Source organism: Typopeltis vanoorti, chromosome 24 (assembly GCF_054136105.1).
Source record: "Typopeltis vanoorti isolate ZY-2024b chromosome 24, IOZ_Tvanoo_1.0, whole genome shotgun sequence".
NCBI lineage: Eukaryota > Metazoa > Arthropoda > Arachnida > Uropygi > Thelyphonidae > Typopeltis > Typopeltis vanoorti.
Window position 1 is genome coordinate 45501036 of NC_143572.1, and position 18256 is coordinate 45519291.

General features: G+C 37.5%; 1 protein-coding gene across 3 annotated transcripts in view; it reads right to left on the reverse strand.

The window, feature by feature from the left end:
• The window catches only part of CycY (cyclin Y), a 154983-nt gene that overhangs the window by 65746 nt on the left and 70981 nt on the right, over nt 1–18256 (reverse strand). The gene's annotated exons all lie outside the window — the stretch shown is intronic.

Here is an 18256-nt window from a genome sequence, read left to right on the forward strand (position 1 = left end):
CAGATATCTGTTGGATTTCTGCTCAGGAGATGGACTGGTTATCACTAACACAATGTTCCAATATAAAAACGTGCACAAATTCACATGGAAAGAAGAGGCAAAGAATAAGAAAGGTCTCATTGACAATATTATTGTTGATAGTGATGTTTTCTCACTGGTGCAGGACACTAGAGTGTATAGAGAATTTGAAACTGGAAGTGATTGCCATTTAGTCTTGAGAGGATAGAACTGAATTTCATACTGAAAAGAAGAACAAGTAAGAAAGTTTTAAAGAGAATAAAAGTTGAGCAACACTCTCAGATGTGAATTGTAGACTAAAATGCCCAAACATTATTCAAGAAAGAAATGCAAGACTGAGAACAGAAACCAAACCTTGAAGATTCAGAGGCAAGCCATGAAGAAAACACTGATTGATTCAGCAAGAGAGGCATGTGGTGAGGTTATCTGCAAGGATAGAAAAATCACAACTCCATGCTCAAAACACAGGTAGGAAAGGAAAAGAAGAAAGCATATCAAAAGTTCCTGGCAAATGAGTCAGCTTCTGCTCTTAGAGAATATAGATACAAATGTAAAAATCTAAAACTGTATAAAACTACCTAAACAAAAGTCATGGGAAGACTTTGGTCCTCCCATGAAAAGCCCAGAAATGAAGGAAAGAGTGCTGTAAAAGGAATTAGAGATGATAAAGGTGACATGAAAACTAGAGAAAATGATATCATAAATTTAGTTTAATCCTTTATCCAAGTGTAAGCAAACAAAGTTTGTACCTGAAAATATCTTCAGGACTGAGGTAAGGTAATGCAACACGAGGCAACTCCAAGCTCCCATCACTCCTTGTCTCAGTATCTGCCATAATGCAAAGCACATCTCCTTGTGGAGATGTATACTGCTATGCTTTAAGGGAAGGGCCACCACCCAGACCGGTTTTTTCGACCTTTATTGAGGTCTCGTCAGTGGGAGGCATCTCCACGTTTGGGTTTACCTCCCACCGACGAGACCTCAATAAAGGTCGAAACCGGTCTGGGTAGTGGCCCTTCCCTTAATGCATAGCAGTATACATGTCCACAAGGAGATGTGCTTTGCATTATGGGAGGTACTGAGACAAAGAGTGATGAGAGCTTGGTCCACCTTTCTTGGAGTTGCCTCGTGTTGCACTACCTTACCTCAGTCCTGAAGATATTTTCAGGTGCAAACTTTGTTTGCTTACACTTGGATAAAGGATTAAACTAAATTTATTATAGTCTAATCAAGTGCAAAATAAACTTCCAAGAAAAAGATATCCTTGATGTATGGAGTCATTACTTCAAAAAATTGCTAAATGAAACAAGCAGTAACAGCACAGTGGTAAAATCACTCAACAGGCATGCAATCAAGAATACATATCCATACTTGAAGTAGAAAAAGCAATAGTTAGTCTTTATTTGAATTGTAAGTCAGCAGTTAGAATTGAAGTACAGAAGATGGTTTAACGTTAAATTTGGTGTGAGACAAGGATGTATACATTATCTCCTCTGTTATTCATTATCTATATGGATCACATTATGAAGGAAAATTAAACCTGATATCAAAATTGGAGATGCTAATCTCAGCTCTTTACTTTATGCAGACGATGTTATACTTCTAAATAAATCTGCTACAAGTCTGCAAGATTCCCTGACTAAATTGAATAATAAATGTTGTAATAAATTTGGTATGAAAATCAGCAATAACAAGCAATGAAAATAGGGAGAAATATTGAAAATATCAACTGCACTGTGAATGTTTTACTATTTTCAATAGTAAAACATTTCAGAGGCAGATTTTTAGTGAAAATAGTAAATTAAATATGGAAATAGACAATAGAATCAACAAAGCTGGTATCGTAGGAAGTCAATTGAATAAATTTATATGGAATTAGAGAGAAATAAGTCAAAACACTAAATTAGCTGTATACAAGACAGTGTTCAAACCAATTTTAACTTATGGATCTGAGAGCTAGGTAAGAAATAAAACACTTGACCAAAGACTAGAGAACAACCACAAATATGAGAGTCCTTAGAAAGATTAGAGACATGAACAGATGGCATCAATGGCAATATCATATTAAAAACCAGGATACTAGGAAAGAACTTGACATTGTTAACATCCAGGAAATGCATCAGCAGAGCTAATCTCAGGTGGTAAACAGAATGGGAGAGGAAAGATTAGCAAAATAGGAAAAAGCTCTGCCAGGTTGACAGGAAAAGACCCAGAGGAAGGCCAAGATAAAGGTGGATTGTTATAGTAAAAATGAACTTAGAAGACTGAAATATAACATCTGATAATGTCAGAGTCCTGACAGATAACAGACTGATTTGGAGGAAAATTGTTGATAGGAAGTTTGTAATGATGTACGTTTTTCATGTAGTACTATCATAATATCCTGTACATCCCCTTGAGAGTACATGCCAAGAATTTGATGAACTATTGATTTAGATAAGTGTGTGATGGATGGATAGATATCAGAAAGTGGTATATGGCAAGTGTGAATCCGTATTTAAGGTGAATAATGGTGTTCCCAAGGGATCAGTCCTTGGGCCATTGTTGTTCAATCTACAAATTAATGACATGGAAGTTAATGACGTGACTGGAGATAGTCAATTGTTTGCTGATGATGCAAAGATAGTTAGGGTAATCAGAGAGCTACTGACATGCTGCACCTACAAAATGGAAATAAATATGGAAATAAAATAAATTTTAAATATGGAAATAAACAGAATCTGCAAAGTTAGTATGGCACTAAGTCAAACAAATAAATTTATATGAAATAAGAGAGAAATTAGAACACTAAACTATCAATACCAAATATCAATGATGATATAAGAGTACATGTCAGGAATTTGATGATCTATCAATACATAAAACAATGTTCAAGTTAGGATCAGAAAAGTGTTTTATAAATAAAACAGTTGTTTAAAGACTGAAGTCCGCAAACATGATATGAGAAAAACCAGGAGTGAACAAATTGCAGAATCATATTAAAAATTAAGATATGAGGGTGGTTCCATAAGTTTCCAGGCTGATTAACTTTTAGAGGTAATAGAAAGAAATCAACTGTGTCACTTTTCAACATAATCACCCTATACTTCAACACACTTTCACATCTTTGAAGTAACATTTCTATGCCCTTGAAAAAATAGTCTGTACTTTTGTCTGCAAAAATAGCCTAGAACTACACCTTTCACCTCATTGTCATCTGCAAATTTTCTTCCTTGAAGATCTTTCTTCAGTTTCGAGAAGAGATAGTAGTCACTGGGTGCTGAGCTGTAGGGTAGGTGGGTGGTCAATCCCGTGGAAGCCACGGTCCTTCAGTGCAGCCTTTGCAACAATAGCCATATGGAGTGGAGCATGTCGTGAAGCAGGCCAAATCCTTGACTCAGCATTCCTTGTCTCTTCTCGTTTATGGCATAATGCAGTTTGTGCAAGAATAAAGCATAATATTCTGCATTCACAGTGGTAATCCTTTCCTTGAAGTCAATCAAGAGAATTCCTCGGCAATCCCAAAAGATTGTCGCCATGATCTTCTTGGTGGACTGAGTGACCTTGGCTTTTCTCAGTGGTGCTTTGTCTGGTTTGCACCACTCCATGGATTCCCTTTTGGAAAGAGAATCATAATAAAGGATCATGGTTTCATCCCCAGCGACAATGGATTTCAGCACTTCTCTCTGATTCCCTTGATAAAGCCATAAAAACTTGCAGGAACAGGTCACACGATGCTCCTTCTGAATTGAAGAGAGAAGTCAGGGCACCCACCTTGCATTGACCTTCATTACGTAAAGATTCTCATGAATGATGTGAAAGATGGTCATTAATAATGCTGAAAACTTGCTGAGATTTCTTTGAGCACCAGCCATCTGTCATTGAGCAGTTCCTCCTCAACAAGAGAGACATTTTCCTCGGTCATCCTTCTACAGGCCAATCATCGCAAGGATCATCTTCGATGCTCTCTCTTCCTAGGTGAAACTGTTTAGCCTATTCTTTCACGGCGGAATATGAAGGAGAAATTTCCCCATAAACACCATTCAATTATGTTTGATAGCACTTGGAGAAAAACTTTATCACAGCATGGTACTCAGTTTTTAATGTTACAGCCACTTGCATGCCAAGTGTTAGTCAAAGAAGTGCTTCCAACTGAATGATGTGGGTAAGAGTTGAAACTGGTACACTTAGCCCCATAGATGGTCCTATCTGCCACGTGCATTGTAAGAATGCTTACAATTAAAATTCAGATGAAGAGAATGGGAGAAGAGATTAGCAAAGCAAGTGTCTGATGTCAGGAAAATGACTCAAAGAAGTACGAAGAATTAGTTGGATGCAATTAAAAATACCTTAAAGGGCTACATATAATATCTGACAATACTGGAGTTCTGGCAGATAAACTGATTCTGAAGAAAATTGATATAAAGGAATACTTTATATAGTGCAGTTCTGAACACCGCGGTTTTTATTATTACACTAACATTGTCAACACTGAGCAGTGACGCCCAGGCACCGCAAGTGACAGTCGAGAGTCACATTTATGCAGTTATTCGATTGGCTCTCATGTAGACACGTTCTTCAAACACGGCATTTTATTATTTACGTTAATATTAGTATTTAATATTTTTTTATTATTTAAGTATGAGTGAAAAGAGACAAAACAAAGAAGACACTGTTGGAGTAACAAAAAAACGCAAGTGGTAGATATTAGAGAAGAAACTTGAAATTATAAAATGACATGAGAATGGAGCATTGTTTGCTAAAATAGCACGTGAGAATTCAATGAATGAGTCATCTGTACGAACAATTATTCAGAGCAAAGAAAAGATTAAACAACATGGAATGAGCACTGCTTCTTATATGTCAAAAGTGATCACAAGAAATCGATCTTCTATAATGAAAATATGGAACATCTTCTAATGATCTGGATTGAAGATTGTAATAAAAAAAAAAGATTCCTTTGTCAAATGATAATCCAGGCAAAAGCAACAAGTCTATATGACAAAATAAAAGAAAATGAAGGAGGTACAACCAGTGAAACTTTTATATCAAGTCGCTGGTGGTTCTACAATTTCAAAAAACATATCAGACTCCATAATGTAAGAATCCAAGGTGAAAGCGCAAGTGCTGATAATAAAACTGCAGAATTATTTCCCAATGAATTGAAGGAAGAATTCTGGAAAAGAATGCCATCATGCACATTTCTAGCAGAGAAGGAAAAAACACAAACTGGGTATAAAGTGTCAAAAGACCGATTGACACTTTTACTAGGAGGTAATGCATCAGGTGATTTAAAATTGAAGCCACTGTTAGTGTACAGAGCAGAAAACCCAAGAGGCTCTGAAGGGCTTTACAAAGAACAATTTACCTGTTCATTAGCGTTCGAATAAAAAAGCGTGGGTGGCTCGTTCAATTTTTGAAGAGTTTAAAACTTGTTTTCGCCCTTAAGTTAAAAGCTATTATAAAAAGAATGATATTCCTTTCATAATTCTGCTTTTATTAGACAATGCGCCAGGCCATCCAACTCAATTGACTGACTTAGATGAAAATGTCAAGATTCATTTTTTCCCCTCCAAACACAACATCAATTCTGCAGCCGATTTTTTGCTCAAGCTATTAAAGCTGCAGCAGAAGAAGATTCTTGGACGTTGAGTGAATTTTGGAAGAAATTTAACATAAAAGATGCCATTCAAAATATTTATGAATCTTGGCAAGAGGTGACTCAAAGCAACATGAGAGCCATATGGCATAACATCTTGCCGCATTGTTCAAAGGACTTTGTTGCCTTTGCAACACTGAAAGAGGAAATCTCAACAGAAATTGTGCAGATGGGCAAAGATCTTGGTTTTACTGTACAAGTTTAGATTGTAATAATGTGAACGAACGTATTGATTCTCATTCAAATGATCTGGATGATGAAACCCTTTTGGAGTTGGAACAACAACGAGCCTATGAAGCAGAAGAAGACGAAGATGACCCCACTGATGTCATGGTTGAAGAATTTTCCTTTGCTGACCTTTCTACTTTTGTGAGAAAAATGCACGAAGCTTCCGACTTTCTCATAAATGCCGACCCGAATTTGGAAAGAAGCATCAAAGTGAGACAAAGTCTCAATAATGCCACAGAGATCTAGTACTTGAAGAGACAAAGAAGAGGATGGTTCAACGAACATTAAAAGACTACTTCAGTAAAAAGTAAATTACTGTATGCTAAAATTGAAGCAATATTTGTTTTCTACAACTTTTATATCTGTTTAAAAGGATTTTATTTGTTATTTAGTTAATAAAAATAACATTTTTTTTTCATTTTTAAACATTTTTATTATCCTAAATTTTTGTAATAAACAAATTAAATTGAACACCTTTATAAATAGACCTCGAACAACACAGTTTTGCATAGCGCGGACGTTTCTTGGAACCAATTAACCATGCTATAAAGGTATTCCTGTAGTGTCTTCTACACCCTTTGAGAGTATATATATATATCAGGAATTTGACAATAATGAATGAATATCGTGCATCACAGGTTAGCCCTACTTTCTGTAAAATTAAGGAAGTTTTCAAGTTAACTAGAACATATTGTAACAGGTAAGATATTAATTCCTATTTGAGTGTTTAAGAGAAGATATAACATCTGGAACTTGTGCATTAGTTAATTAGTAACCTCCATATTCAACACTCAAGAAGTACTAGAGGCCTCTAATTTTTTAAGTCAAAGCTCATATTGCCACTTTCATTGTCAAACTATTTATGAAAGTCTGATGAACATTCATCATCATATTTCCCAAAAACTCACTCACTGACTTCGCAGCGAAGTTCTCATAAATCTAACTTTCCTCTAACAATAGAGAAGCTTCTTAATCTCTTTGGGATTTGAATTTTCAAGTGCTTTTACCCAGACCCCTTATATGGGTCTGGGTAAAAGCTGTCAAGAAAATTCTTAAGATTATGCCAGTATCCTATAAAGCAACAGCTCCAGGACTAATATTTCTCTCTCAGAATTTAGAGCCTTATCTAATCTAAAAAATAACATTATCGCCCATACAGATAAGGGAAAGACATCATGGCCCAAAATAACAGTGCTACAGGAAGCTATCCATGCCACCAAGGAATCAGATACAGATGTTCCACTGGGAATGCCAAGTAGCCAATCAATAACATTAACAAATTATTAGATGCAGTTAAAATATGGAATGAAATCAAAAAAGAGTATTTATTATGCAAATTCAATAACAGCATAGAGTCTCTCCACAACTTAAAACCAAGACATTCCTTTCATCTCTTGTGAACTGTAAATGGTTGACCTGTCATAAAGACCGGACACCCATTTTTAGGTCGAGGACCAACACCTTGTTGATTGGAGGCCTGCAATGGAATGAAAGCATTCCATGCTTGGTCTCTAGAAGGGTTTCTGAATTATGTAAAAAATAAAGTATTAAAATACAATATATACAAAATTATATATTTTAGGCCTTATCTGAGCTAAAAAATAATAACCTTATCCATGCAAATAATGGGAAAGCCACAATGGCCCAAGACAACAGAGTGCTACAGGAAGCTCCATGTCACCAAGGAATCAGCAGATAGATATATCACTGGAGTAAAATAAAGATAAAAATAAATCCATAGCTCACCAGAAGTACTAATAATGTAATATAAGTTTATAGCCTTTCATATGTGGAAGACAAAGCTTTAAACAAGCTGTCTTTAGTCCAACCTTATGCAGGTGGTCATCTACCACCAAAATACCAAACATTACCCTGCCATCTCAACATCCCTGGTCTCTTCTTAACAAGCTCCCCTTACAAATATACTGTGGATGTCAGTACTTCTCTTGGTTATACAGACCACAAGTTTCTGTCACCATGAAACAATGTTATCTGTTTCAAGTCCTTTTGCTCTACAAGATGCCAAAGAAAAAATGCAATACATAGTGCACCCATTAAGTAATGAGAATGCTAGAGTGTGTTGTAACTTTTGAGTCAGGTGGTGCACCAGTTTTTGTGTGGCAACTATTGAAGTAAGAGTGTGTAAGTGAAGTGTGTCAGAAGTTGTGTCATGGAGCAAAGAGCTGTGATAAAATTTTATTGTAAATTAGGAAAAACTGCTACAGAAGTGACTAAGACCTAAAAATGTTTACAGCAATGACTGAGCCATGCATAGGTGTTCCAGTTGGTTTTCAATGTTTAAAGAGGAGAGGGGGAGTCCCTAGAGGATGAACCACACTGTGGACAACCAGTTTCTGCATGGACAAATGAAAACGTGGTGAAAGCTAGGGAAATTGTTGCCCATGCGACATACAAATAACTACTCACTGTACAGCTTGGTGTCAGTAAGGAAACAGCCCAGATTAATCTTAGAAAGAGATTTCTTTGAGGTTTGTGCCACACACACACACACACATGTTGACACATGGACAGAGAGAGAGCATTGGGGTGCATGTTATCAAAATTTCATCCATGCAATTGATCCAGATCATGATGTGTTCCAAGAATTGTCACTGGCAATGAAAGGTGGTGTTTTTTGTTTGATCCAGAAACTGAAACGCCAGAGCGTGGAATGTCTTGTCCCTGGCAGAAGAAAGTCAGGTTGCAAAAATCACGTGTCAAGACAATGGCGATTTTTTTTTTTTTTTTGACACTGCTGGAATTATCCACTGCAAATTTGTTCCTGAGGGCAGCACAGTGAATGGTCAGTATTATTTAGAAGTAATGCAACCTCTGTATGCCCCTGCATGTGACGTGTCAGGAAAAAACTGTTTCACCACAACAATTGGTTTCTGTTGCACAACAACATGCCCATGCACTGCCTGTGAAGCAGTTAATGGCTTTAAAGTTTGTGTAATTGAACATCCACACTATTCACCAAATTTGGCTCCTGCAGACCTTTTCTTCTTCCCAAAGATGAAGTGTGTCTTGAAAGGAGAGTGCTTTAGGAACATTGAGAACATCCAATGGCATGTGACCCAGAGACTGAAGGAAGTCCTGTTCAGGACTTCCTTCAAACACCTGTACAACAGATGTAAACGGTATGTGGAGTTGGAAGATTATTTTGAATCTGTGTAATTAACAATTCCAAATATAGTTTTGTTTTGATATCATAACTGTTGTATCGATACTTAACGGGCACACTGTGTATACCGCAAATGGCTTGTAACAAGGTGGTATAACTTGTCATCTATACTAAAGCAAGTGATGAGAACTTATACCGCCTCTACTACGAGTTGCCCGTCCTGAAAATACTTCAGGCACAAACAAAGTTTGTGCCTGAAGTATTTTAGGTACTTGTTAACACTTGGATAAAGGATAAAACCCAATATATAATTAGTAAAAAATAGTTAAAAAAAACAAAACAAAAATCCAACCATAAAAATCTAACCAAAAAATCATAAAAAAACAAACAGAAATCCAATCAAACAATCCACCAACATTAATTCTCACCAATACATACATACATACCACCACACCTACATTCAGCAGAACCAACTGTCCTTCTCAACTGCCCAAACTACACATTACACAGCTCTTTCTGCCACAAGGGTGGTACTTGTGGATTCGTCAGAATCGACATAACATGCCAGAGACTGCAAATCCTTAAATCCTTACTGTTTGATCTGCTATGACTCAAAACTTCTCTACCAAATCAACCTTCCCTTTTCATATGCTTTCCCTCTCTATTGCTCTCCAAACTCTGTCAACCACTTTGCCCTCTTCAACTATCTCTTTCTAAAGCTCGACTTTCTGCAGTCGAAATACCCCAATAGTGAGGTCATTCTTCTTGGGGACTTTAATCTCCACAAGTCATATTGGCTCCCCTTCTCCAGTTTCACCAATCAAGCAGGCATTGATGTTGAGGTGTTTGCCATCAGCAATGCCCTATCTTGGATCACTAATCTTCCTACTCAAATCCCTCACAACCCCCTCCAATTTGCCAACACACTTGACCTCTTCCTAACAAGCTCCCCGCCTTCTGGGTATACCATGGTTGTCAGTTCTCCCCTTGGTAACTCGGATCACAACCTCATACAAGTCTCTTGTGCCACAGAACAACCTTCAGCCAGCAGTTCTCAGTCTTGTATCCTTTGGCACTACAAGACACCAAATGGGTTGACCTGATCCAAACACCTGCTCAGACTGAATAACAGAAATTATCTTCATAGGAATGAAGGCTTTCATCCTTTATTCCAGTCTAAATTCTCAGCCACCATCCAAGTCTTGGTTCTCAAAATAAAAAGTGTGATAATACTGTAAAAGAAAAAAAATTCTACTTACCACGAATGGCTCAAGACAAAAACTCCAGTTGTCTACTCTGCCTATATCATCACCAAGTCCCAAGTCAGATTTTGAAAGGGCTAAATGCTGCAAACTCACCTCCTGACCAAATGGCAGCAGTCTCCTTTTGGTCCTTTGCCAAGGCCATTGGGTGCAACTTCTGCCTACCCAGGTTTCCACTCCTCACATCCAGATGGAATTCACCTAAAAAGTCACGAAATAGTCACCTAAAAACAAGGTCAACTTACTGGCATCATTCTTCTCTTCTAATTCCTGAATTGATGACCACTCCACCAATAACAGCTCCCTTCCTGTCTCCCATAGTCTTCCGACAAAAAGAAATCTGAAGAATCATTAATAACCTGAACACAAACAATGTATCTGTTCTTGATGGTATCTCACATATTGTGTTAAAAAAAAATGGTGTCCTAGAACTAACACCTATCCTGTATCCCCTCTTCAATCTAATCCTACACCATAGAAACAGGTCCACATCCAGCCCATTCCAAAGAAAGGTGATAAATGTCAACCAACGAACTACCATCCAACTGCTCTCACTTCTGTATTCTCTAAAATTATGAAGAAGGTTATCAACAAACAACTCTTGAACCACCTAGAGACATATCAACTAATCAGTGACCAGCAGTATGGATTCCACCACTTGCAATCTACAGCTGCTCTTCCTGCTTTCATCACCCACCCACCCAACCCACCTCTGGAGACTCAGGTCATGGAGAAATTTGGAGGAACTCATGAAGTTGCCCTCGACATTTCAAAGGCATTTGATCAGGTTTGGCACAGTAGCCTACTTAACAAACTACCATCCTATGGTGTACCTTCCTCAGACTGCAACTGGACTGCCAACTTTCTCACTGGTCACTCACTAAGTCATGGCAGACAGTTTAATATCTTCAGATTTTTCCACCAACGCAGGAGTACCCTAGTGTTTCATTCTTTCACCCACTCTCTTCCTCTTGTATATAAATGACCTGCGTCATAGACTTCCAATCCTGTCCATAGCTTTGCCAATAACAGTACACTCCATTCCTCCTTTTCATTCGACAAACCTTGCAGTGCTTAAGTATTAGAATCCTCAAGATCTACTATGACCAGTAACCTGAACTCTGATCTCTTAGCTATATCCTAATAGGGTAAGGACAATTTAAATTATACATGTTTTGCTCATAAAGTATTACAAAATGAAGATTTATTGTTACATAGACCATATATTTACAACGTACTTAAGCTCTTACAAATTGCCTACCGGTTTCGCTAGTAACTGACCAGCTTTCTCAAGGCTTGCATAGTACAAAAAAGAGGTAAATGCAAAAAAGGTTTCAAAATACAAAGAACCGTTAGTACCTGTTAGGTAGCTAGGGTGACACGTTCGCGTGACATAACTACTCAGCATCATGAACACGCGTTACATGCAAACGCGTAATATGGTTATTTGCGTACTGTAGCTCTGTTGAACTGAGGGAGTTAATTAGATTTTTCCAGGTATCGTTCAGAATGGCCCCTTGATTTCTGTTTAGGTTACTTCCCGTACGTAGTACAACTGCCGCTTCTTTAAATACTCGATGCCTGTAATCCTCGTCTACGTAGGGCATGGAGCTGTTATTCCAGTCTATAGTGTGGTTCGAAGTTGAAAAGTGATGTGCCAATCCTGAGATGATCATTCTGTTGTGATTAACATCGCCTATATGTTCTTTCTGTCTTATTTCCAGGCTTCTCGAAGTCTGTCCGATGTAGGAAAGACCGCACGTGCATGGGATATTATACACACCTGGATATTTATAAAATGGCACACTGTCTTTAGGGGATCTTAGGACCTGTCTTATGCTATTTGTTAGGGTAAGGACAACTTGTAAACTTCAATGCCACCAAAACTCAGTACTCTGATTTCTTGCAAGAAAGAGCTTGCATCTCTTTCCCTTACTTTCAGTGACACTGAGATATCCAAACACAACCAGATTTCTCTTCTTGGACTGACCTACACCTCTGATCTTTCCCAGCACAACCACATTTCAACTACAGCTTCTGCAGCTGCCAAAAAAACTTGGTGTACTTTTTTGCACAAGACACTATTTCTCAGCTGCTAACTCTATACAAAGCCCAAATCTGCTCAGCCATGGAAATTGCTCCCATATTTGGGGTGGTAAACAAAAATCCTCTTTAAGATTGCTCGATTCTATCCAGAAGAGGACAATCCAGATAATTAATAATCCCCCTCTCTCAAACACACTTCAATCCATCTCTCACAGACATTCAGTTTCTGCCTTGTGCCTCTTCTATAGATACTTTCATGGACAGTACTCTGCAGAATTGGCCACTATTATTCCTCTACTCTCCCCCAAAATCATTAAAAACAAGAGCCATTGCTAACCAGCATCCTTTTACAATCAATCCTAAAATGGACTGAACTAACTTCACTGCCTCCTCTTTCATTCCATCTACTTCTGTCCTTTGGAACAGCCTCTCCTACTCTGCCTTTCCTAGAGATTACAATCCTTAGCTGTTCAAGAAAAAATGTGAACAGATTTCTGCTTTCTTCTAATCCTCTTGCCCACACATGGCACTAATGTGCTATAGGTCTTGTGGCCTTTTGTGTGTGAATCATATATAAAAAAAAACTTGACAAGATAGAATATTATATTTTCCTTCTTCTTCTTCAAAAATAACTTGCAAAACAATCTTTTTAACTTCAAGAAAACATAGATATAGCACCACTAATCACTTTATGGAACCTGTGTTGAATTATGGGGGGACATATCATTTAAAAAAAAAAAAAAAAGAGAGAGTCCTGTGCAAATGCATTTTCTGTGTGACAAGACAGTTTTTGCATAATTTGCTGAGCCCTGGTAATAAGGATGATGAAACATTTGTCTTTAATTTTTTTTGTCTTTAACTAGATGTGATTTGGCTATGATGTGGAAGTGACAAAGTTCATCTCCCACTGCACACTTATTTAGTACTTATACACTGATAATCTTCAGCATTTGTATTCTCAAGATAATTTACTTATTTTGTAAAAGAAAAACTTTTCCAGGAACTTGAATCTTTCTAATCAAGACACTCATATCACTCAAATGCACTTCAGAGATAAATATTATTATTATCACGACACCTCCAGAGAATCCAAAGACTCATCGAGGGAGGGAGACTACTCTACAGTTGTCTCCACCACTCAATCCACCAACTACAATGAATTGCAACTACCATCATCATCTACATGAACACCACCTACTGCCCACCACTAGTATTTTAACAGACAATCACAAACATCCATACCCACAGTGGAATTCGAACCTGCAGCCTTTTGGCTGGAGAGCGGATACGCTAACCACTCTGCCAACCAGGGCGACAAAAAAAAATATAAATAAGGGATATTAAAGATCCAACCTTATTTCAAAGCTGAATACACACAAAAACCTTTGAAAGTTTTGAAAATGACCAGAAAGCTTATGAAAATACAATCCACAGCATTGGCATTGCTTTAGCTTGCACTACTCAAAAGACATGAGCGCTCTCCAGGCAACCATGTATATTTGCCTTTTATTAGTGCACCAATCCTCACCTTCTCGTGGTGCACCCCGTTGGGTATCTACTTAGATACTGAACGGACGAGGATGGGCTGGCAATTTGGGATTTAGCCGACCAAATTGTATTCTTATTGGTTAAACCAAAATATAGAATGATGGTACAACATGACAAAATTTCATGCCGGCTGGGGCGTCGCCCGGTTAAACAAGGCCCCTGTTGTTTTCGCCATGGAACCAGGGCGAACAGCGAAAAGTCAGCTACTGGAACAAATCTGAAAATAAACCCCAACTCAACATCACCAGAGTTAAAGATTGGTACAATCAACGTAAGAAGCCTGAATGGCAAAGAAATGGAGCTAGCTGAGGAATTAGATAAGTACCAGATCGATATAATAGGGGTGACTGAAACAAAAAAGACCAAAACTGGTGAGATCTTTCTGAGCAATAAATACAAAATGTTATATTCAGGCAATGACAATCAAGGAAAAGAAGGAGTAGCCATAGTATTCAACACAAAATACGAGGCTAATCTTCTTGAATGGCAGTCAGTCTCAAGTAGAGTAATGTGGGCAAATATGAGAATGGGGAACTGGACAATGAGACTTATTTGTGCCTATGGTCCCACAGAAGGTTCTACTAAGGTAGAAGTGGAGGAATTTTTTGAGGCTTTAGAAAAAGCAACTGACACAATGAAAAATGAAAAGTTGGTCCTTGTTGGGGATCTAAATAGCAGAGTAGGAAATGATTGTGAGACATACAAAAATATTTTGGGAAAATTTGGAGAAAAGAGCAAAGCTAATAATAATGGCAAATATCTGTTGGATTTCTGCTCAGGATATGGACTGGTTATTACTAACACCATGTTCCAACATAAAAATGTGCACAAATTCACATGGATAGAAGAGGCAAGGAATAAGAAAAGTCTCATTGACTATGTTATTGTTGATAGTGATGTTTTCTCTCTGGTGCAGGACACCAGAGTGTACAGAGGATTTGAAATTGGAAGTGATCACTATTTAGTCTTGAGCAGGATAAAATTGAATTTCATATTGAAAAGAATAACATGTAAGAAAGTTTTAAAGCGAATAAAAGTTGAGCAGCTCTCAGATGTGAGCTGTAGACTAAAATACACAAAGATTATTGAAGGAAAAATGAAAGAGTTTGAGAACAGGAATCAAACCTTGGAGATTCAGTGGCAAACTCTGAAGAAAACATTGATTGATTCTGCCAGAGAGGCATGTGGTGAGGTTGTTTGTAAGGATAAAAAAAATCAGAACTCCTTGGTGGACACAGGAGGTTAAAGAGGCAGTGAAGGAAAAGAAGAAAGCATACCAAAAGTTCCTGTCAAATAGGTCAGCTTGTGCTCTTAGAGAATATAGAGACAAATGCAAGAATGCTAAACACTCTGTAAAACTAGCTAAACAAAAGTCATGGGAGGACTTTGGCAAGAATATAGAAAATAAATATCAAGAAGGTGGCAAAATATTCTGGAGGTTGTTGAAGAAGCTTAAGGATGGAGGAAAGAGTGCTATAAAAGGAATTAGAGATGATAAAGGTGACATGAAAACGGGAGAAAAAGATATCCTTGAAGTATGGAGTAATTACTTTGAAAAACTGCTAAATGAAACAAGCAGTGATAACAGCACAGTGGTAAAAAACACTGACCAGGCATGCAGTCAGGAATAATATCCATATTTGAAGTAGAAAAAGCCATCAAAGGCTTGAAATGTGCAAAGGCAGCAGGAGTAGATGATATTCGACCAGAAATGCTGAAGTATGGTGGTATAAGAGTCTTACAGTGGCTGCACTGCATAGTTCAGAAAGCCTGGACAGAGGGACGAATTCCCGATGATTGGAGTAGAGCTCTCATAGTACCCATATATAAAAAGGGAAATAAAACTGCATGTGAGAATTACATAGGTATTTCCCTACTTAGTGTTCCTGGCAAGATCTATGCAAGTATACTTGAGAAACGGTTGAGAAGAATTGTGGAAGAAAAGCTTGGTGAAGAACAAGCTGGATTCAGGGCCAAATAGAGGCTGTCAGGATCAGATCTTCACTTTACGACAAATAGTCGAGAAAGCATGGGAATATAACAAAGATCTGTATTTAAGTTTTGTCGATCTGGAAAAGGCATATGACAAGGTGCCAAGAGAGAAGCTATTCAATACGCTGCAGTTATATGGTGTCAATGGGACATTATATCAAGCAATACTTAGTCTTTATTTGAGTTGTAAGTCAGCAGTTCGAATTGAAGGAAGTACAGGAAGATGGTTTAATGTTAAATCTGGTGTGAGACAAGGATGTACATTATCCCCTCTGTTATTCATTATCTATATGAATCACATTATGAAGGAAAGTGGTATTAAACATGATATCAAAATTGGAGATGTTAATGTCAGGAATACATATATCATATTATGCGGATGATGTTATACTTCTAAATAAATCCACTACAAGTCTGCAAGATTCTCTGACTAAATTGAATAGCTAATAGATATGGTATGAAGGTCAGCAATAAAAAGACAAAGACAATGAAAATAGGCAGAAACATTGAAAATGTCAACTGTGTTGTGAATGGAGAACCTGTAGAACAAGTAAAACATTTCAGCTATTTAGGCACGATTTTTACTGAAGATGGTAAATTAAATACAGAAATAGACAACAGAATCAGCAAAGCTGGTATGGTGGGAAGTCAATTGAATAAATTCATATGGAATAAGAGAGAAATTAGTCAGAACACTAAATTAGCTGTATACAAGACAGTGTTCAAACCAGTTTTAACTTATGGATCTGAGAGCTGGGTCAGAAGTAAAACACTTGACCAAAGACTAGAGACTGCAGATATGAGAGTCCTGAGAAAGATTATAGGCGTGAACAGATGGCATCAATGGCAGTATCATATTAAAAACGAGGATATTAGGAAAGAACTTGACATTGTCAGCATCCAGGAATGCGTTAGCAGAGCTAATCTCAGGTGGTATGGTCACTTAAACTGAAAGGGCGAGGAAAGATTAGCAAAAACAAGTGTTCTCTGCCAGGTTGGCAGGAAAACGACCGAGAGGAAGACCAAGATATAGGTGGATTGATACGGTACAAAGTGCTTTAGACGATAGAAATATAAGATCTGATAATATTGGAGTGTTGACAAGTAACAGACTGATTTGGAGGAAAATTGTAGATAGGAAATTAATAATGATGTAATTTTTTTCATGTAGTACTATCATATCCTGTACACCCCTTGAGGGTACATGGCAGGAATTTGATGATGATGATGATAAGGTTCTACTGGCCTGACAGCTGTTTTGAACTGGTTGGTTCTCTTCAGAGACCAGGGCAGAAACTTTAAGAGAGCAAAAACCCTCATTCAATACCAAACCAATCTCATATCAGATAGTTGGATTTTCATAAGTGAACTCTCAAGTCAGTGCGTAATAGGAATGATCAAAGAAAGAGCCAAAAGGCTTCATTTCAGTAATATAAAGTAAATATCGGGTATCCCCAATTTATATTTATTTTTCATCGCCAAAATGAAGCTTTTTTGGCTTTTTGATAACTACTTTACAGATATTGGCTTATTGATGATATTTTAAAGGGGGATTTATTGTCTAGATATACTGCATATCTCGCTCTCAGAGAAACAGAAATAACTGGTTGTGTTTGAACAGGAAGAATTATAATTTCAATAATTTGTTTTTTTGATAACCATTTAGCTCTATGAAATCTGTCACATATTTGCTAGTTACTCTTAATATTTATTCCACCTAGACAGGAGCAGTGGATTTCCTTATAGAATTTTAATTTTAAAACTGTAAATATTTATTTAGCTAAATGACTTAATGGAAAAAAAAGGCAATGCAATCTAGTTTATAGAACTATAGATAGTGTATATACTGCTTGGAAAGAAGTCAACAAACACCATAGTGATAAATAAATAGCCATGGCACACACCTTAAGATGTAGGACCACCTCCTTTCACTGCGATCTGTAGCAATCCTATGGGACATACTTGTCACAAGCATATGATAGTGATCGATGGGAATTTTGGACCATTCTGCCCGTAGGTATATAATGATATACTGGACTGCTGTGGGACAGACATCCCTTGACCTCACTTGACACTCCAGTTCATCCCACAGATGTTCAATACCATTGAGATCAGGGCTCTGTGGAGGTCAGTCAAGTGTTGTGAAGTTCATGCCAAAAACCACACCAGTACAGCAGCACCTTATGACATGGTGCATCGTCTTGCTGATAGAGACAATGGTCAGTTCCACAGAAACGCTAGAAAATAGGAAGCATTACATTGTCCAGAATATTCAAATATATCTTGGAGTTCAATGTTCATGGCACCACAAACAGAGGTCTGAGGACAAACCAGGATAAACAGGACAATACCATCACACCACTACCTCCAAATTTCATAGTTAGGGTTATGCACTCTGGT